Raw genomic sequence first — 21,135 nt, forward strand, 5'->3', positions numbered from 1 at the left:
TAACAAACAATAATCTCCCATTCAATACCTCACATGGCTCCCCCCACACCAATTTCTGGGGCCAACACCCCCACCTAGGGGTGCAGCAGCGATCTGGCTGCTTCCCTCCAATTCAGTAACGTGACACCCTCACCCCTACATTCTCTCCTGCACTCCAATCCCCCAAACGCCTGCCCCGTTGCGGAGCCCCCTCCTGCACCCTGAATCCCTAATGTCTGGCCCCACCACCAAGCCCACATCCCCACCCCATGGCCCTTATCCCCTCCACACCCCAACCCTTCACCTCAGCCCATAGAACTGTCCCACACCGAACATGTCAGCTCCACCCCACAGCCTGGAGCCCAATCCTTGGGTCCTTCCAAGGAAGTGACAGGGGCGGAGGCTCCTGTGTGGGGGAAGGAGCGGCTGTGTTCAGTTACACTGTGCTTCGGAGGAGCAGCGGGAGAACCCAAACACCTGTTAACCCCTCTCCCAGCAAACCCTGAATTGCTCCCCACCGTGGGGCGAACACACCGTGCGATGTACACGGCACAGCAGGCACCACTTGGCCGTTAGCGAATACTGGCACATGTACCCAGCGCTGCTCCGTCCTTAACTCCGATTGGTACCTCCCAAGGGGCTGAGTGTGACTGGGGGGGTCACAGAAGACCCCTTGGGGGGGCTTCCCAGAGGGCTGACAAAGCCAATGACACTCGCCTCCTTGCTCTCTGTGCTTCTCACCACCAGGTCCTGCTGGGCTAGATCTGCCCTCCCCAGCCGAGGCACAGAGCGCTCTCTCTCTCTCTCTCTCACATACACATACACTCTCTGAAATTCTTCACGTCCAAGGAAAATGCAGTTTGTGGGGCCCAGCTTCCAGGAAGCCAACGGCCAGCTGGGCTCAGAACCCCAAATCAATCCGGTTGCCCTGTGACGTGGTGTCTGCCCCACACTGACCCAGCCCTGGGAGAGGAGAGAGCAAAGCCCCACAGCTGAGGCAGGTCCTTGCTAATCAGGCCCAGCTGAGGGGAGTGTAAATAAAGGCTCCCGGAGAGGAGCAGACACAGACTCAGACACACTCCTGCAGTGGGGGGATCTGGCTGCCAGGGAAGCTGGAGGTTTCCTGACTTAGAGCAGGGCTGGGGAGCTCTGGCCAGGCAAGGTCCCAGGCTGCAGGGCCTGACACAAGGCCTCAGGGCACCAGGGCTGTGGAGGGGAGCTGGGGTAGCAGAAGGCAGCAGGACTCATAGATTCATAGACTTTAAGGTCAGAAGGGACCATTATGATCATCTAGTCTGACCCCCTGCACAGTGCAGGCCACAGAATCTCAGCCACCCCTCTTAGAATAATCCTCTCACCTATATCAAAGATATTGAAGCCTTCAAATATTTTGAAGGACCCAACATGCGGAGAGTCCTCCAGCTGTGATCTGTGCCCCATGCTACAGAGGAAGACGAAAAACCTCCAGGGCCTCTGCCAATCTACCCTGGAGGAAAATTCCTTCCAGACCCCAAATATGGCGATCAGCTAAACCCTGAGCATGTGGGCAAGACTCACCAGCCAGACACCCAGAAAGTTCCCTATAGTAACTCCTATCATCCCTCCATTGACCTATTTCCAACTGATAATGAATGGTCAATTAGTTACCAAGATCATGTTATTTCATCCAACCATCCCCTTATCATAGAACCATAGAGCTGGAAGAGATCCCAGAAGGTCGTCAACTCCAGCCCCCCGCTCTAGGCAGGACCAATCCCATCTAAATCAACCCGGCCAGGGCTTTGTCAAGCCGAGACTTAAATACCTCTAGGGATGGAGACTCCACTACTTCCCTAGGTAACCCATTCCAATGCTTCACTACCCTTCTAGTAAAATAGTTTTTCCTAATATCCAATCTGGACCTCTCCCACCACAACTTGAGACCATTGCTCCTTGTTCTGCCATCTGTCACTACTGAGAACAGCCTCTCTCCATCCTCTTTGGAACCTCCCTTCAGGAAGTTGAAGGCTGCTCTCAAATCCCCCCTCACTCTTCGCTTCTGCAGACTAAACAGACCCAAGTCCCTCAGCCTCTCCTCGTAGGTCATATGCTCCAGCCCCCTAATCATTTTGGTTGCCCTCCACTGGACCCTCTCCAATGCTTCCGCATCCTTTTTGTAGTGGGGGGCCCAGAACTGGACACAATACTCCAGATGTGGCCTCACCAAAGCCGAATAAAGGGGAATTATGACATCTCTGGATCTGCTGGCAATGCTCCTCTTAATACATCCTAATATGCCATTAGCCTTCTTGGCTACAAGGGCGCCTGTTGACTCATATCCAGCTTCTCATCCACTGTAACCCCCAGGTCCTTTTCTGCAGAACTACAACTTAACTGGTTAGTCCCCAGCCTGTAACTATGCTTGGGATTCTTCCGTCCCAAGTGCAGGACTCTACACTTGTCTTTGTTGAATCTCATGAGATTTCTAGTGGCCCAATCCTCCAATTTGTCTAAGTCACTCTGGATCCTATCTCTGCCCTTAAGCGTATCTACCTCTCCCCCCAGCTTAGTGTCATCTGCAAACTTGCTAAGGGTGCAATCTATCCCCTCATCCAGGTCATTAATAAAGATATTGAACAAAACCGGTCCTAGAACCGAACCTTGGGGCACTCCCCTAGAAACCGACCGCCATCCTGACATCGAACTGTTGATCACTACCCGCTGGGCCCGGCCTTCTAGCCATCTTTCTATCCATCTTACCATCCATTTATCCAATCCACATTCCCTTAACTTGCTGGCAAGAATATTGTGGGAGACCGTATCAAAAGCCTTGCTAAAGTCAAGGTATATCACATCCACTGACTTTCCCATGTCCACCGAGCCAGTTACCTCATCATAGAAGCTAATCAGGTTGGTCAAGCACGACTTGCCCTTTGTGAATCCATGCAGACTATTCCTGATCACTTTCCTCTCATCCAAGTGTCTCAAAATGGATTCCTTAAGGATCCCTTCCATGATTTTTCCGGGAACCGAGGTAAGACTGACCGGCCTATAGTTCCCTGGATCGTCCTTCTTCCCTTTTTTGAAGATGGGCACTACATTTGCCTTTTTCCAATCATCCGGGATTTCTCCCGATCTCCACAACTTTTCAAAGATAATGGCCAAAGGCTCCTCAATGACATTTGCCAACTCCCTCAGTACCCTCGGGTGCATTAAGTCCGGACCCATGGATTTGTGTACGTTTAGCTTTTCTAAATAGTTCCTAACCTGTTCTTTACCCACCAAGGGCTGTCCATCTTCTTCCCATCTTGCGTCACTTAGCACAGAAGTCCAGGAGCCGACCTTGTCCGTGAATACAGAGGCAAAGAAAGCATTGAGTACTTCAGCTTTCCCCACATCCTCTGTCACTAGGTTACCTCCTTCATCCATTAGGGGCCGCACACCCTCTCTGATCACCTTCTTCTTGTTGACATGCCTGTAGAAACCTTTCTTGTTATCCTTCACATCCTTAGCCAGTCGCAACTCCATTTGCGCTTTCGCATTCCTGATAGACCCCCGGCATTCTCGAACTATACATTTAAACTCCTCCCTAGTCATTTGTCCAAGTTTCCACTTTCTGTAAGCTTCCTTTTTGTGCTTAAGTCCACCAAGGATTTCCCCTGTAAGCCAATCCGGTCTCCTACCAGGTTTGCCTCTCTTGCTACGCGTCGGGATGGTTTCTTTCTGTGCCTTCAATAAGGCTTCTTTAAAATACTGCCAGCTGTCCTGGACTCCTTTCCCCTTCATGTTAACATCCCAGGGGATTCTTTCCATCAGATCTCTGAGGGAGTCAAAATCTGCTTTTTTGAAGTCCAAGGTGTGTATTTTACTACTCTCTTTCCTTCCTTTGGTCAGGATCCTGAAATCTACCATCTCATGATCACTGCTTCCCAGGTTGTCACCCACCTCTACGTCCCCTATTAGTTCCTCCCTGTTTGTGAGGAGAAGGTCAAGCTGTGCACGGCCCCTGGTCGGATCCTTCAGCACTTGTACCAAGAAGTTATCCCCAACATTCTCCAAAAACTTCCTGGATTGCCTGTGTACTGCCGTATTGGTTTCCCAACAGATGTCAGGGTGATTAAAGTCCCCCATGAGAACCAGGGCCTGCGATCTGGAAGCTTCGTTCAGTTGTCTGAAGAAAGCCTCATCTACCTCATCCACCTGGTTCGGTGGCCTGTAGCAGATACCAACCACAACATCACTGCTGTTTGCTCCTTTAAACTTGACCCATAGACTTTCAACAAGTTTTTCTCCCTATTTATACTGGAGTTCAGAGCAATCATAGTGCTCTCTTACATATAGTGCAACTCCTCCTCCTTTTCTCCCCTGCCTATTCTTCCTGAACAATCTATACCCTTCCATGACAGCGCTCCAGTCATGCGAGTCATCCCACCAAGTCTCTGTTATCCCAATTAAATCATATTTCTTGGTCTGGGCCAGGGCCTCCAGTTCTTCCTGCTTGTTGCCCAGGCTTCTCGCATTCGTGTACAAACACTTCAGGTAACCAGTTGAAACTGGGGTCCTCCTTTCTCGCTCCTTGCTCTATGCATTTCTTCCCGGTATCTGACTTTCCCACTCCCCTCAGGGTTTTGGTCACCGTCCCCCGACGAACCTAGTTTAAACCCCACCCCCTGGCCAATGCTGAGTGGCCATGTCAGATGGCAGTGTCCCTCGCGGCAGGGGCTAGATGAAGCCTGGCAGTGGGTCCCTGAGGCAAGGTGGCCATAGCGGTTCAGGGGCTCCCAGAAGAGGAGGACCCCAGGTGTGGGGGGCCTGTGGCAGGGCATTACGCAGAGGGGGAGAAAAAAATAGGTACCTGTGGGCCAGACTGGCCGAAAAGGGGCGCTCAAGGCGGAAGAGGTGACCCCCAGAGTGAGCAGCCGGAGGTGCCCATGGGGGGAGGCACAGCCGGTTACAGCCCCCTTTACAGTGACAGGAGGACGATTTTCCAATTGCTCCCTCTGGAACAATTACTGACCCTGGGCTGGACAGTGAATCCAAGTCTACGTCTACACTGGCTGCTTCTTGCGCAATAACCCTTTTGCAGAAGAGTTCTTGTGCAAAATCTCTTCCACAAGAGCGTGTCTACACCGGCATGTGCTTTCGCGCAAGAGCATCCATGGCCGTGTAGATGCTCTCTTGCGCAAGAAAGCTCTGATGGCCATTTTAACCATGGGGGCTTCTTGCGCAAGAAATTCATGTTGCCTGTCTACACTGGCCTGTTCTGGAAGAGCTCTTGCGCAACAGGGCTTCTTCCTGAGAGGGACTGTCAGAGATCTTCCACAAGAAGCCCTGATTTTCTACAGTACAACGTCAGTTTACTTGTGCAAGAACACATGGCCAGTGTGGACAGGTGGTATGTTTTTATGCAAGAGTGGCCGTTTTCACGCAAGAGCGTTCCAGTGTAGACACAGCCCAAGTGATTTTATTCAGTACAAACAGCAGCAGCGAAGTGGTTGCCGGTGAAAACAGGCTGAGCAAAGTCGATTACAGATTGAAACTAACAGGAAATGCAGAGCGAGTTCTGTCACTAAAAGCTCAGCACAAACTTACCCTGAAACTGTTCTTTCAGCCAAGACTCCAAGCCAGAGAACGCCCTTTTCCTGGTTCATTCTCCTGGCAGTGACGGGCCAGGCAAAGACAAAAGCCTGAAAACTTCCCTAAGTAGCCTCCTTTTGGGGCCGAGATTCTGCTTCTACATTCCCCCTCCTATGGACAATTACCTGGTCAGACCCTACTACTTGGGGTGGTCATGTGACTTCCTAAAACCAACCGCTGCTTAGACTCACAGGACAAAAGAGGCTGTTTACAGGTGATCACCCTGACATGGAGGGAAATGCCCACATGGCTTTCATTTGCATAGTTAAACCCTAACCCTTCCCCTACTCCATATCTCTCACTTTACCCCCAAGAATGGTGCACACGCCAATCAGACACATGGCACCAGCACCTTGTGGCGTTAAGACTGATGGGTGACATCAGGGATTTGTCCAAAGCATCTTCGGCTTATGCATGTTTGTGCCCATAAGTCAATTTCATAAAGCAAAGGGGGGGGGGGGGTGAAACTCTCACACCGGCCCTGCATGTCACAGCCCGGCCTGCCCACGGGCCTGCTTACAGATCCACCATGCAGGCAGAGAGCAGTTGGCATCATTCCACAAAGTCTGCTTCTTTGTGCGGATCTCAGCACAGTCTTCTCTGCCGCCGATCCCCTGGTGCCAGTTGTCAGGCTGAGGGTGCTCCCAGAACCTGCAGAGCAGAGTGTTCCTGTCTCAGGAGAACCACGGGCACGTGCCGAGCTCGGACTCTGGTGTCAGCAGGGGACCAAGACACCTGGAAATGACTCAGCAAAGTGCCCCACCTCCCCACCAGCGATCTCTGCAGCATTCCGCCGTGGTAGCAAACCTCCGCCCCCCAGCGTTCTCTGCAGCATTTGTGGTCGGGGTAGCAAAGGGCTTCTGAAGGCGGGACCAGTTGTGGTCTCACTGGCACTGGGCACACACTGTGTAGCTGGGCACCGCTCTGAGCAAAGGGGCGTGCGCAGGAATTCTTGGGAGGGTGAATTTCTCTTGGGGCAGCTCCCAGGAGATTCCCTCAGGATCGGGCCCCCTGCGCTGGGGGCTGCACAGACCCAAACACTGCTGAAAGAGCTTGTGACGAGACATTAACACGGGATCAGTCTCCGCGTTACTCACCCCCTGCTGGCGTCTGCTCTGTATTCTGAGCCGTCCACCCAGCGCCAGCTGCCATCTGTGCCTTGGTCGGTGAGTCCAATCCAGTGGGGTTTTGCCTGGGTCTTCATGGGGAGAAACTCCTGCCCAACACAGATCCCAGCATTACACGTCTGCACTGCCACACTATTTGCAAATCACTAGCGCTCTTCCGAAATAACATCATCCGCGTCGACACCGCCGGTAGTTATTTCAAAAGTGTTGAAATACTGTCACGCAGGGGGACTGCTTCCTCCGACTCCTGCAGCCCTCATCACACGAGGAGTAAGGGAAGTCGGAGGGCGAGGGCTCGATTTCGAAATAAGTGCCATGTTGACGCTCCCAATTTCGAAACAAGCGCCGCAGTTGACGTAGCTCAATTTGTGTCGCTTATTTCAAGTTGAGCCCTGCAGGGTAGGCGTCCCCACAGACTCAACATGCCAGTCTGTCTGTATTTGACAGTCCCAGGCCTTGTCAGCTGGGGCAGAAATCGCCTGGGAAACATAGGGTCATGTCCGGACACATTCTGAACCAGTGCCAGTGAAGTAGGGCAATTTGGGGAGTGAGAAAGAGGATCCAACCCAAGGCCTTCAGAGAAAGGGAGGAGCCTAGACGAGTTAAGGAGAACGTAGGTGGATCGCTCTGTGTTTGGCAAGGACCCACTAATCAGTAGTTGGGTTGTGAAATCTTTCCTGTGTGGTTAGGACACTCACCGCTCCGCTCCTGGTTATCTGCCCACTTCTGTCTGGTTCTTTCATTGCTTGTGTCTGGGTGTAATTCAATAACGGGGGCGCGATATGATTGTCTACATACATTTCCGTAGAATACTGGTTGAGGTATAGCTGAAGAGATTACTAGAGGCCGTGGGGGTAGGAACTAAGGGGAAGCAGGGAAACAGGGGCAGAAAGGAAAGAAAACTGGATTCATGCTTGATGGAAACTAACCCCAATGATCATCACATTGTTTGCATCTCTGGACGCCGGGTATTGCTGTTCTCTGGCCACGTGAGAAGGCGTTGCATGTCTGATATGAATGTACAAAACATTGTTGCAACCACTGTTCTATGTTTGTGCCAAATCTTGTGCATTGGTGGCCAAGTGAGGGGTCTATGGAAAGCTGATGATTTTCTGACTCTCTTTATACAGCGCATAGGCCTGTATCCTCGTATTTCACGTTATGAGTGGCAGCTCTGCACTGGTGCTTCAGCTGTTTGCATCTGGGAGATTTCAGTGAGGAACTGTGCTGTGATTGTCCAGTCCAGCCAGTAAACACTGGCCATTGCCTAAGTAACGGACTGAGGGCTGCACGGACAGGTGACTTGCTCATGTGACAAAGGCCGTTTTGGGAGATACTTTCACACAATGGGATTCCCTGCACTTGGGCAAGGGTACAAGGGGCATCTGGGGGCTTCCTCCATCTTTGTATTCAGTCTGCTCCTCAATAAGGTCTTTGTTCCTGTCTTCGTGCCGTCACGTCCGAAGCATCTTTGTATGAACTGGACCCGGAAGGACGGATGACCCCTCCTATCGCAGGACGTCTTCTTTTCAGCAGCAGTTTGTTACAGCTCTGCTAGGTGCCTGCCTCGGGAATTGTGTGATTAGTGTGTCCAGCAGGGATGTAGCCCCCAGATTGCCTGGATCCAGCCCCCACGCAGTATTGGAGAACCCGTACTGGGGCTCCACCCCCTCTGGGGTGCGAGGGGAATGGGGATGTGATGTAGTGGGGGGGGGGGGCGGTGGTGACCCCTACTAGCCTGCGTCTGTAAGCACTGCCCAGCGGGGGTCACCCTGAGGTCTGTCATATCAGGTAGACAATGGCCCAAACGGTTCTCACCTGAGCAGGGAAGGGGTTTGAACAAAGGAAGGGTGTGGCTTGGAGAGAGGGCAGTCGGTGTGTAGGGGATTCAGAGGCCTGTGAACCCCTCCCCGCAAGGAACTTAGGCTGTCAGCCTATCCTATGCCTACATCAAACCTACGCTGGGCTGGATCTTGGAGAAGCAATAAACCCATTTATACTCTACGGGCTGGGGGAGAGTCACATCTGGCTGCAGACGGGGGTACAGGGTCGGGGGCTCCCCAATACGCCGTCACAGGGGGGAGCATCTTTCTGCTTCTCAGTCGAGGGTCACGTTAGGGAGGAGTGGGGCTTTTTTCTCCTCACTTGTATGTGGCCCCCAACTGACTTTTCTGTGAGGCAACAGCCCCAACCCAAAGCAGGTTCCCCGCCCCTGGTCTCCAGCAATCTCCCTAACCATTCTACTCTCCACCTTCTCTTTGCTAAAGGATGGGCCCAGCGAGCTCTGTTGGGTGAGATCTGAGGCATGAAATGACCAGGGGCCGCTCCTTTGGGATGGGTAGAACCTGCTGGTCTTTGCTGAGATGGGTTTTTATAACCGCTCCTCTGGGTCAGTTGTGGGGCTGGTTGTGGTACAGGAGGAGCTGGAGTGTCTAAGGGGGCTGCTTGTGTGACTTCTGGCTGGCCAGTGTGGCACACGAGTGCACACAATCATACCGGAATATAAAATATATCGACAGGATAGAGCAGGCCGGGTGCGTGGCGGAGTGGCACTTTATGTGAAAGATAATATAGAATCAAATGAAATAAAAACATTAAGTGAATCAACATTTTCACTAGAATTGCTATGGATAGAAATTCCATGCTCCAATAATAAGAAATTAGTAGCAGGGATATATTACCGACCACCTGACCAGGATAGCAATACTGACATAGAAATGCTGAGGGAGATTAGAGAGGCTACCAAAATAAAGAACAATGGGGGATTTTAAATATCCCCATATTGACTGGATACATGTCACCTCAGGAAGAGAAGCAGAGAGAAACTTTCTCAATGGCTTAAATGACTACTTCTTGGAGCAGCTGGTGCAGGAACCCACAAGGGGAGAGGCAATTCTCGATTTAGTCCTGACTGGAGCACACGATCCGGTCCAGGAAATAACCGTTACAGGACCACTTGGGAATAGTGACCATAATATAATAACATTCAACATTCCTGTGGTGGGAAGAACACCTCAGCAGTCCAGCACCCTGGCATTTAATTTCAAAAAAGGGAATTACACAAAAATGAGGAGGTTAGTTAAACAGAAATTAAAAGGCACAGTGACTAGAGCCAAATCCCTGAAAGCTGCATGGAAACTTTTTAAAGACACCATAATAGAGGCCCAACTTAAATGTATACCCCAAATTAAAAAACATAGCAAGAGACCTAAAAAAGAGTCACCGTGGCTTAACCACCATGTAAAAGAAGCAGTGAGGGACAAAAAGGTATCTTTTAAGAAGTGGAAGTCCAATCCTAGTGAGATAAATAGAAAGGAGCATAAACACTGTCAAATCAAGTGCAAAAATGTAATAAGAAAAGCAAAAAAAGATTTTGAGGAACAGCTAGCCAAAAACTCAAAAAGAAATAACAAAATGTTTTTTAAGTACATTAGAAGCAGAAAGCCTGCTAAAAAACCTGTGGGTCCCCTAGATGATCGAGCTATAAAAGGAGCAATCAAGGACGATAAAGCCATTGCGGAGAAACTAAATGATTTCTTTGCTTCAGTCTTCACGGCTGAGGACGTTGGGGAGATTCCCAAATCTGCACCATCCTTTGTGGGTGATGAATCTGAGGAACTGTCCCGGATTGAAGTGTCATTAGAGGAGGTTTTGGAACAACTAGAAAAACTTAATGTTAACAAATCTCCGGTACCGGATGGCATTCATCCAAGGTTTCTAAAAGAACTCAAATGGGAAATTGCTGAGCTATTATCTGTGGTTTGTAACCTATCCTTTAAATCAGCTTCCGTACCTAATGACTGGAAGGTAGCCAAGATGACACCAATATTTAAAAAGGGCTCTAGAGGCGATCCTGGCAATTACAGACTGGTAAGTCTAACTTCAGTACCAGGCAACTTAGTCAAAACAATAGTAAAGAATAAAATTGTGAAGCATGTAGAAGAACATAATTTGTTGGACAAAAGTCAACATGGTTTCTGCAAAGGGAAATCCTGTCTTACTAATCTATCAGAATTCTTTGAAGGGGTAACAAATATGCGGACAAGGGGGATCCAGTACATATAGTATTCCCACCGTGATGCCTCCAGCCTGCAGAGAGTTTTGTCCCCACATCCTCTGGGAGCAGAGACTGGGGTCAGACACTCAGGCTATTTACACGGGCACCCACAGGGAGCTCAGGGCTTCTCCTGCTGCATTTCCCCTGCCCCTCAGCTGCCCCAGGCCCAGGGAGCGTCTGAGCCTGGTTCTCCAGTCGCTCAGTGAATCACTTTGGTGGCCATTGGAAGGATCCCAGAGACGCTACAGAGAGCAGCCAGCCCAGGGTTCCTCCCCCAGCACAGAAATGCAGCTGTGTCTGGGCTGGAGCATGGGCCGGTCCCAGTGCAGAGCAGCGCAGCTGTAATGGGAATGGGACGACATCGCTCAGGGGAACTCAGGAGGGGGGGGCAAGGAAAGGGGATGTAGCAGACCCTGCTCTCAGTGGCTCCTAGTGGAAATAGACGCTGGGTGGGAGAAATTGTTTTCCCAAAGGGCAGCCGAGGTGCAGAGACGCAGACAAGGTCCCGTGGGACATTTGCTGCAGATATGGGAACTGAATCAGCTCCCTGAGCTCCAGGCCCATCTCCCCGGCCACGTCTTCCTGACTCTCTGCTGCCCTGTGACCTGTGAGCGTGTCCCCTGCACCTGAGTGACTCTGGGCCACAGACCGGGTGTGTGCACAGCCCCTGCCAGAGAGAGAGAGAGGCAGTTGTGGCTCTGCCCACACGAGGGCGCTCTGCCTCCATCAATGTGACGGGGCCGGGACCCAAACTGTTGTAGCTGCTGTTCAGGGTAAAATCCTAAGTAGTTCAATGTTTGGCTTGTAATTTTGATATTTTAAGGTATCCCTGTTAAAATCAAAATGGAGGAACTGTCGTCCATTTTGTAAAACACAATGAAAGGTGAGCCACACGCCCTGGGTCTGTCACATCATGATTTTCCCGCCTTTGGCAGAAAACAGGTAAACAAGTTCCAGTTTAAACTGGATTTACCTCAGAGGTACGTCGCACGGGGTCTCCCTAGCAGGGGCCGGCTCTGCGGGGTCTCCCTAGCAGGGGCCTGCTCTGAGGGGTCTCCCTAGCAGGGGCAGGTGATGTGGCGTTTCCCTCGCAGGGGTCTCCCACCTTAGAGGGCATCCCTTTGGTATTAATGGTTGTGCCAATTTTCTTCCACAAATTCATCTGAGGAAGCGGGTCTGGCCCACGAAAGCTCATCACCTAATAAACCATCTTGTTAGTCTTTAAAGTGCTGCATGGTCCTGTCTGTTGTACCATTTATTGTTTGTTGTTAACCATTTTTGAATGCCCCCTGAATCTCCTATTTTGCTAATTTATCCTTAATAAATCGGTCATTTGTTAGGTTCACCTTTACTGAGTCCTTTGATTAATTAAGACGCGCCACCAGATAATAGACGCTGGCCATCACAGGATTCGAACAGAGGGTTCAGTATTGTTAGGGGACTCCTCTGCTGCCATATCATTTCTCCCACCTAACACTGCCTAGGAAGGGCTCAGAGATGAGGGGAGGTGAACCGAGGCCCATGGGGAGCAGCTCCACCAATGTCCAGCTTCCACCACGGTCTGAATTCAGCCCTGTCTGGCTCATGAGCTGCATCTCTCTGCCCCACTAGTGTGACCCCCATACAGCCGGGCAGGGGGGACTCTCGCATGAGGGACACACTAGTGAAAGGACAGAAGACGCTGACCACTAGGCCTCCTGGTCAGGAGCAGGGAGGGATGCAGCAGCCAGCAACTGCCAGGAGGGGTTAGGGGGGAGCCTGGTGCAGCCGTCCACGCCTGGGAACAGAGCCCCTATTAGCAGAGGAGTGAGCAGAGCAGCAGCCGATTGAACAGGGAGAAGGCCAAGGGGCAGGGGACACGTGGATGCGCCCACCAGCCTCCAGCCAGGCGCATGCTCGGCTTCCAAGCCTGGGGAGGGAGCGACCTGCTGCCGGGCCCCAGGCTGAGACTTACTGTCCGATTCCCTGGCGGGTGCGGCTGAGGTGTTGGTCGGCTGTAGGGAGACTCTCAGGTTCCGCGCGGCTTCTTCCACCACCTGCAGCCGGCTCCGTCCCTGGGAATCAAGAGATCAGGTGTCGGCGGGTCAGCGACCAGACTGACCTGGCTGGAGACGCGCCAGGCCCAGAGCAGGTCCTGCCCCCCGCGCTCGCCTGAGCACGACGGCTGCGGCTGTCTCTTTGCAAGCCTCCCCCGCGGGCACACGGGAGCCCAGGCCAGTCAGGTCGCTGCTGCTGCACGGGGCACCCCTGGGGGTAGGGGGGCAGCTCTGTGGGGCAGGGAGCTGTGCCCAGCACGCCGCAGGCAGGTCAGTGTGAGGGGAAACTCCCCTACTGGGAGTCCCCGGGACAGTGGGGCACACGCCTGCAGAAGTCTCGCAGACGCATGTGAGAGTGGGATCTGTTGTGATGATGAGTAAGCCCATGGTAATGTGGGAATTAAAAAGGAATAAAAATATAGAAAAAAATTGGAGAACAGAGGAAAAATCAGTGTTTAGTGAGAGTGGAGTTTGTTGTAAAGCTGTTGGAAAGGTCACTTTTGTTTAAATTTTAAAAAATAGAGAAAGGGCTTATTATATAAAAGAATTGTAACAGAAAAGGGAATTTTTCTAGAGTGGGGTTTGTTTTAAAGGTAAATACACACAGAAAAGCAGCCGGGGAGGGCGGGTGGGACAGAGAGTTAGCTTAGCCCTCTGGCTGTCCTTGGGGAAAGACAGAGCTCCCACGGCTCACAGCCCCCCAGGACCGTGATCCCCACCTCTGGGCCAGACCAGTCCAAAGCTGTTCTACAGCTGCACCATAGAACACATTGTCCTGAGCCAATCCTCTAGAGCCACATCCCCCTACTCCCCTCACCAGTCTTCCCTCTCATCTTTGCCATCCATGTGTGGAATACGTTTTTATGTGCACCGAGGCATGTGCCAATGCGCACCACCAGTAGAAGCTGTGGGTGCTCTCCTAATCAGCAGGGCAGCTTTTGAATCTCTCCACAGCTTAGCAGGAACACTGCCCTCCCTTCCCCCAACCTCTCCCTTTAACTGTCTAAAACCAGACCCACAAGCATCTTTCCAACTGCTTAGCATGTTTCTGGACACTACAGTACAGTTAAATAATGGACAAATTTCCACCACCCTATATTGGAAACCCACCGACCGCTGCACTTACCTTCATGCTTCCAGCTTCCATCCCAGACACATTTCTCAGTCGATTGTATACAGCCAAGCCCTACGATACAACCGGATTTGCTCCGACCACACAGACAGAAACAATCACCTACATCCTACAGGATCTTTATAGAGCATTCCTAAAAATGAAATACCCACCTGGGGAAGTTAAAAAAAACATTAACAGAGCCAAAAAAAATATCCAGACACGAACTACTTCATGACAGAGCCAAAAGAGAAAATAACAGAACTCCTCTTCTTGTTACCTACATTCCACAACTCAGATCCCTCCAAGGCATTATACACAACTTACAACCCATCTTGGAAAATGATCCCTCACTCTCAGGGGCCTTAGGAGAAAAACCAATTCTTGCTTACAGGCAACCCCCTAACGTGAAAGGTATTCTTTCTGATAACCATGCCACACAACCGCATCATAAACCTCCAAGAACCCAGCCCTGCAACCAAAAAAGATGCCACCTCTGCCCATATACCTATACTGGTGAATTCATCACTGGAGCAAACAACATAAGCTGCAAAATCAAAAGATCATTTGACTGCACATCCAGTAATTTAATCTATGCCATCAAATGCCAGCAGTGTCCCACGGCTATATATATTGGACAAACTGGACAGTCTCTGCGGGAAAGAATCAATGGACACAAATTGGATATACATAAAGGGAACATACAGAAACCTATGGGTGAGCATTTCAGCCTGCCAAACCACAGTCTGACAGACCTGCAAGTAGCTGTCTTGTCACAAACCAGCTCCACAAACCAGAACCACAGGGAATCACAGTTTATCCACAAATTCAATTCACATGCTAATGGACTCAATCATCATATGGGCTTTAGAGTAGCTAGGGACTCTACCTACTTAATAACCACTGAAGGTGCTAACAGCTCTCTGAGTGGAATCCTTCCTGTCTTGGGACTCTATCTATTGGCTTTGATTTTTATCTGCTTAGGTTTAAGTACCCATTCTCCAGATACTTAATGATGCTTTGTCTCCCACCCTCCCTTTTTTTTCTCCCCCCTCTCCTTCCCCTTTCCTATTTATTCCAGGTTTTCATATCTCCTACTCATAACTCCGGTCATCTGAAGAAGTGGGCTGTGCTCATAAAAACTCATGATCCCATCGACGTGTTTTGTTAATCTATAAAGTGCTACCAGATCATTTGTCATAATTAAAAAATAGGCTGCAGAAACATCCCAAAGTTAAAACCTTCATAACAAACAGTGTATAAAGTTCTCCCCCGATTTCCTAATGCAGATAAACTTAAAAAACAACAAGCACTTTATAGACTAACAAAACCTGTCAATGGGATCATGAGCTTTCATGGGCACAGCCCATTTCTTCAGATGACCGGAGTTTTTACATCTGAAGAAGTGGGCTGTGCCCATGAAAACTCTACCATCGATGTGTTTTGTTAGTCTATAAAGTGCTACCAGACCATCTGTTGTTTTTTAAGTTTATCCTGCACAGACAAACTCAGCTACCCCCTTAAGTTCCTAGTGAGGGCCAGTTGAAGCAGCATGCTTTTGCAGCACAGCCAGCCAGGGGATCAAAGATAAGCAGGCTGCTTCTTGCCCCGCTTTTTAACAAATACCAGGGAAAGCTGTAGTGAGTTTGGTAAAGGAATAAATCCTATAAAAGACCAACCATTGTGAAGGCACTTTCCTTTTACACGTGTGTTTCACTAAATAGATGAGCATGTGGAAAAATCCCAGGTTTGAAACCAGTGGTTTTTAGTAACAGCCAGTTTCTATTTCTTTATTCTGTAAACCATTGGATCACAGAGAAGATGTTGGTTTTTACACTCCACTTCCTAACAAATACAAGCGAAAGTTGTATACAGTTTTGTAAAGTCCAAACACTTTAAAAGACAAGCCTCTCTGAAGATACACGCCTTCGTTTAGCACTTTCCAAGTGTTTTAATATTAGCAGGAAGAAACACCCCAAGGGTAAAACCACAGAGATCCTGTTTATAAAAGCAGTGTATAGTGATAACAAAGTGTTTCCTTATGTTTTTTAGTGAGGACATTTCAAGAAAGAGGTGGACAAGTTTGAGAAAGTCCAGACTAAAAGCAGCAAAAATAATGAAAGGTCTAGAAGACATGACCTATCAGAGAAGGTGGAAAGAACTGGGTTAGTTGAGTCTGGAAAAGGGAAAACTGAGAGGCTGTGAGAGGGCAGACCCCCAAAGTTCAGTCTACAACAGCTAAGGTTTACCCCTTCTCCCCGTATGTCAGGGTCTTAGACGGCGGATGGTCCCGGTTGGGAGCTTAGCGTGCTCGCCTCTGCAGCTGTTGCGCCCTCGGTGCTTGTCCGTGGACTTTCAACCACAGGGGGGTCCAGGCCTGCCCACACTCACGGGCCCCAGCCCAGGGCCCTAAGAGCAGGTCCTACCAGACCTACTCAGCCAGCGGGGGAATCTAACCCCGAACCCTCCGGCTCGCCGGGCCAGCTCCAGTCCCTGCCCTGGGCTACTTCCTACTCCCGACCCTCCATCCCCGTCTCCATCTCTATCTCTGTCTCTGTCTGTGCTTCCTTCTTCCTCCTTCCTCGCCCCCCCTTCTAGGGCTTTCCTCCTTCCTTTTAAACTGCCCGCCACCCCCGTACGTCAGCGTCCCACACCGCCCCTCCCTCTTGGCGCGCTCCTGACGTCGTTTCTCCGACGTCACTGCGCCGGACGTCGGGTCTGCCCCTGCGCCCGGCAGTGTACTGCCCGGCAGCGGCCGTGCAAGCCGCACAGACCCGCCGCCTCTCCCCGGCAGCGCTAAGCAATGCAAGCGCCATAGCCGGCTCAGTGCGGGACAGGTTCGCCTCAACGGAGCAGAGGCGTCCCGCCCCGTCACAGAGGCGTCATGACAGAAACTTTCAAGCACCTAAAAGGGTGTTACAAGGAGGAAGGGAAAAAATAGTTCTCCTGGGACTCTGAGGATAGGACAAGAAGCAATGGGCTTAGACTGCAAGGTAAGCTTAAACTGAAGATACAAGCCTTGTCTAGCACTTTTCCAAGTGTTTCAATATTAACTTGCAGAAATACCCGACAGGGAACCACAGAGATCCTATTTATAAAGGTCTCAGAGGAGTTGCTGTGTTAGTCTGTAACCTTAAAAACAACTTTTTAAAAAAATGAGTTGTCTTGTGCATCTTAGAGACTAACAACAATATACGTACGGCATCATGAGCTTCCGTGGGCAAAACCCACTTCTTCAGTGGAGGAAAAGGGGAACCCTCAGAATAAAAAAGGGCATGAAAAACTGACAGGAGATTTTTTTTTCCCCCTTCCTCCTCATATTCTTTACAAACCAGGGTCTGATATTTAAATTCCAAATGCCCAGTAGGTTCAAGGCATGGTTAAGGTGCCTCTCTGGGGGTAGAGAATCGAACCCTGCAGATCCCCTGAATAACCACATGGAATCAATATCGTTATAGCCAAAACACACAGCCAACCCGGCCAGAAAGTAACTCAGGTCTCCCTCATACACGTGAAATGCAAGGTCAGATGATTTGTTGCTTTTTGCCTCCTTTCAAACGCCTTTTAGAAGAGTTTGCTCCTTTTCTAAATTGCTGATTAGTGCTTCTGCAAAGAGTGATCTCCTGAATCGGTTAACGACTAGTAACATTTAGGGAAACTGAGTAAATCTTTTTGTTCGCTGGCAATTCTGTCATAGAGAAATAGAAAGTCTATCCTCCTTTCTAGAAAACAGCTCTGTAAACTCATTGAAAGCTCACAGTGCCATAATTGCGCAGTTTAGAGTGAACAGGGGTCACAAAGCATTAAGCAAGCTTTATAATTCCTATGGCAATTCAGGGGATTGTGTATGGAGAGGTGAGGGAGGGGGGATTTCAGAGGCTAAGAATAAGGTTACATGGCAGGGGTGCAAAACTAACCTAGCTTGGAGTGACCCAACACTGTTCCTGCCTGTTGTCTGCTCTCTCCTGAGGTGAGGGCTGGATTGAGTTTTTGAGGGGTGAGGTCCCAGTCCAGTTGCTCACAGACAAGTGTCCACATGGCCACAAAACACCCCCACGCACTTGGCAGTAACATGCCACCTGAGCAGAGAAGCCAGGAGGCGGCCCAGGCCTCTCGCCCCTAGAGGGAAGCCCCACGAGGTGTACCGGTAGTTCGGAATAGGAACCTAGTCCGAACTACCTAGTTCGAGCCCCGTGTAGCCTCGCTACACGGGGTTCGAACAAGCGGGGATTTAAAAATGGCGGCTCCCTGCTTATGCAAATGAAGCCCGGGAAATTCAAATCCCGGGCTTCATTTGCAAGTGCGGTATGCCTACATTACCCCGCTAGTTCGAACTAGCAGGGTAGTGTAGACATACCCATAGGGTCTAGCAGAGGGCACGACGGGAAAGCTCCCACAGCCACTGTCTGTGTTTGAGCAGTTCTGTGACACAAACAACAAATCTCAGGGTCCTAGGAGCCAGGCGTCTGCTCACACACACCCCACAGGCTCGTGGAACGTGTGTCATGAGGATATTCCCACGTCTTGAGATGGCATCTCAGGGGAATACTAAATAACAACTGCTACAGAGAGACATTTGGAAACCAGCAGGTCTGTGTCACTTAAACCCAAGAGTTTGAAAAGAGCTGGCAAAGACGCTTGCTGGACGTTAGTGCTGATCTTGTAATGGGGGAATGTTCCAGAAGATGGCCAGAAAGCTTGTGTTGGAATGTGAACAGGGCAAACAGGGTGCTGGCCTGATATCAGTCCGAGGCAGCAGGGCAGAGCGGCTGGTGGTTATGGCGTGGGACGTAGGCAGTCTACTCAGTGAGAGTAGAGGTCATCTCTAGTGGGCAGAGCAGGCATCTAGCTTGGGTACCAAGACCAAAGAGCAGCACTAGAGCGCAAGGCCCAGCATTGCCACAACAGGCACCCGTATGGCTGCGCGGACCAGCCTCCTGCGCTGGGGATTCTCCAAGCCCAGGGCTCATGTGAGGGGCGGAGGGGAATGTTTCCCCCTCAGGCTGTGCTGGGCTGGTCCTCCCTTCCCTCAGGGAGGGGCCTTTGGGCGGGTGCCTCGCGGACAGACGCTGCCTTTCCCTCAGCTCCTCTCTGCTGGGCCGCAGGCGGCAGCTCTGCCATCCCAGGGGCTCTTCCCCAGCCCTTTGCCTCCTCCACTTGCTGCTGTCCCCGGGCTGCTGTACAATAAACAATATCGATAGAAACAGGAAAGGAGAGGCCGGCGTTATGCAAACAAGTTATGTGTGGAGTGAACTTATTGCAAAAGAATTCGGCCTCCTTCAGACGGAGAGTTTGTAAAGAAGTGAATCGCTGCAACTGCAGCTGTCATGAGACATGTAGATTATCTAAGGGTGGGAGCTTATCTCGCGGGACAGTATCAGATCGAATGCGGGATATGGCTCAAGATATTGAAGTAGCAGTGAAAGTTTCTGCAGCTGTCATGAGACATGTAGATTATCTAAGGGTGGGAGCTTATCTCGCGGGACAGTATCAGATCGAATGCGGGATATGGCTCAAGATATTGAAGTAGCAGTGAAAGTTTCTGCAGCTGATTTTTAGTTCTGTGCTCTGCCTGGGATTGGCACCAGGCTTCTGGTCACCCGCTGGGCAGCCCCACCACCCTGAACGACACCGTGTCCGGCCCAAACCTCACCCTGACGCAATGGGCTATGGAATGTACTAAACGAACTCATGTATTAAATTGCCCATCAGTTACTCACTGTTGTGTTATTTACCTAACATAGAGCGGTCTTTCATTAATTATCACAATGTGGACTGACTAGGAGAGGCCCCAAACCAAGGATCCATGGTACCCGGCACACCCAGTGAGCAGGACAAACAGAGGAATGGGCAGGGACGCAAGGGCCAGGTAATGCAGAAAGTGTTCCATGCTGAGTGAGGCAGAATTGCACCACTTGATCTTTTCTGACAGCCCCATGTCACATGAAAGACTAAGAATCGAGAGAGAGAGAGAGAGAGAGAGAGACTGGACCCACTCTTGTGAGTGCAGCACAGAACACTTGAGAAAGCCACATGCTGTTTGCAACACTTTGCACATAGAATAGGACATGAGATTTGTCAGATAAATTATCTGGTGTGAATTATATGTTTCCCACGAATGACAGGATATTGGCTTCTGTTACTGATGCAAATGTGATGTTTGTTACTGCGACAATGAAGTTTGGAAATGTGGCTTTTTCGAATACTGGTAGTCAACATCCCTTGATCAACACTTTCAGGTAGGAATAAGAGATCCTCCGGAAAAGGGCTTTATTCCGGAGGATCGGGCCAGTCTAGACGCTTTTTTCCAGCTTATCCCCAAGCCGGAAAAAAAGCGGCGGACATGTTTATTTAAATCCGGCAGGGGGATATTTAAATCCCCTGCGAATTTCCCTATTCCCACTTTCAAAATTAGCATGCCCCTTCTGAAGAAGGGGCCAGTGTAGACGTAGCCGAAGACTTTTTATAAATACATTAGAAGCAAGAGGAAGACCAAGGACAGGGTAGGCCCACTGGTCAGTGAGGAGGGAGAAACAGTAACAGGAAACTTGGAAATGGCAGAGATGCTTAATGGCTTCTTTGTTTCGGTCTTCACCGAGAAGTCTGAAGGAATGACTAACATAGTGAATGCTAGTGGGAAGGAGGTAGGTTTAGAAGATAAAATAAATAAAGAACAAGTTAAAAATCGTGGAACGAGGTATACTGGTAGTTCAGAATAGGAAACCTAATCCGAACTACCTACTCTGTGCCGCGTGTGGCCGCGGGCATGGAGTCCGAACTAGCAGGGATTTAAAAATGGCGGCGCCCGGCAAGATGCAAATGAAGCCCGGGAAATTCAAATCCCGGGCTTTATTTGCAACTTCGGTTGCCTACATTAACCACCCTAGTTCGAACTAGGGTGGTAGTGTAGACATACCCTGACAGTCCAGGAATTGAACTACTAAAACACATCTCAATAGAAGACCATTATACTGATTACATTTTTGCTAGCCCCGTGTAAACCCAACCACACTGCAGGCCGCAAACAGGCGGGCTGCAGGCTGCATGCGGCCCGCAGGCCACATGTTGAGTAGCCCTGTTTTAGGATGTAAAATCCAAAGGCTTATTAATAAAAGAAAGAAAGAAAAGATTGAGAGCATAATTGTTAAAGACACCAAATGACACACACCAGTTGCAAGGTTCTTGGTGCAGGCTTGTAGCAGAGATGGA

General features: G+C 50.2%; 1 protein-coding gene across 1 annotated transcript in view; it reads left to right on the top strand.

The window, feature by feature from the left end:
- LOC142829722 (C-type lectin domain family 4 member K-like) overlaps positions 1–21,135 on the top strand; it is a 106,209-nt gene that overhangs the window by 68,218 nt on the left and 16,856 nt on the right. The gene's annotated exons all lie outside the window — the stretch shown is intronic.

The sequence above is a fragment of the Pelodiscus sinensis genome, chromosome 5, assembly GCF_049634645.1.
Source record: "Pelodiscus sinensis isolate JC-2024 chromosome 5, ASM4963464v1, whole genome shotgun sequence".
Classification (NCBI taxonomy): Eukaryota; Metazoa; Chordata; order Testudines; family Trionychidae; genus Pelodiscus; species Pelodiscus sinensis.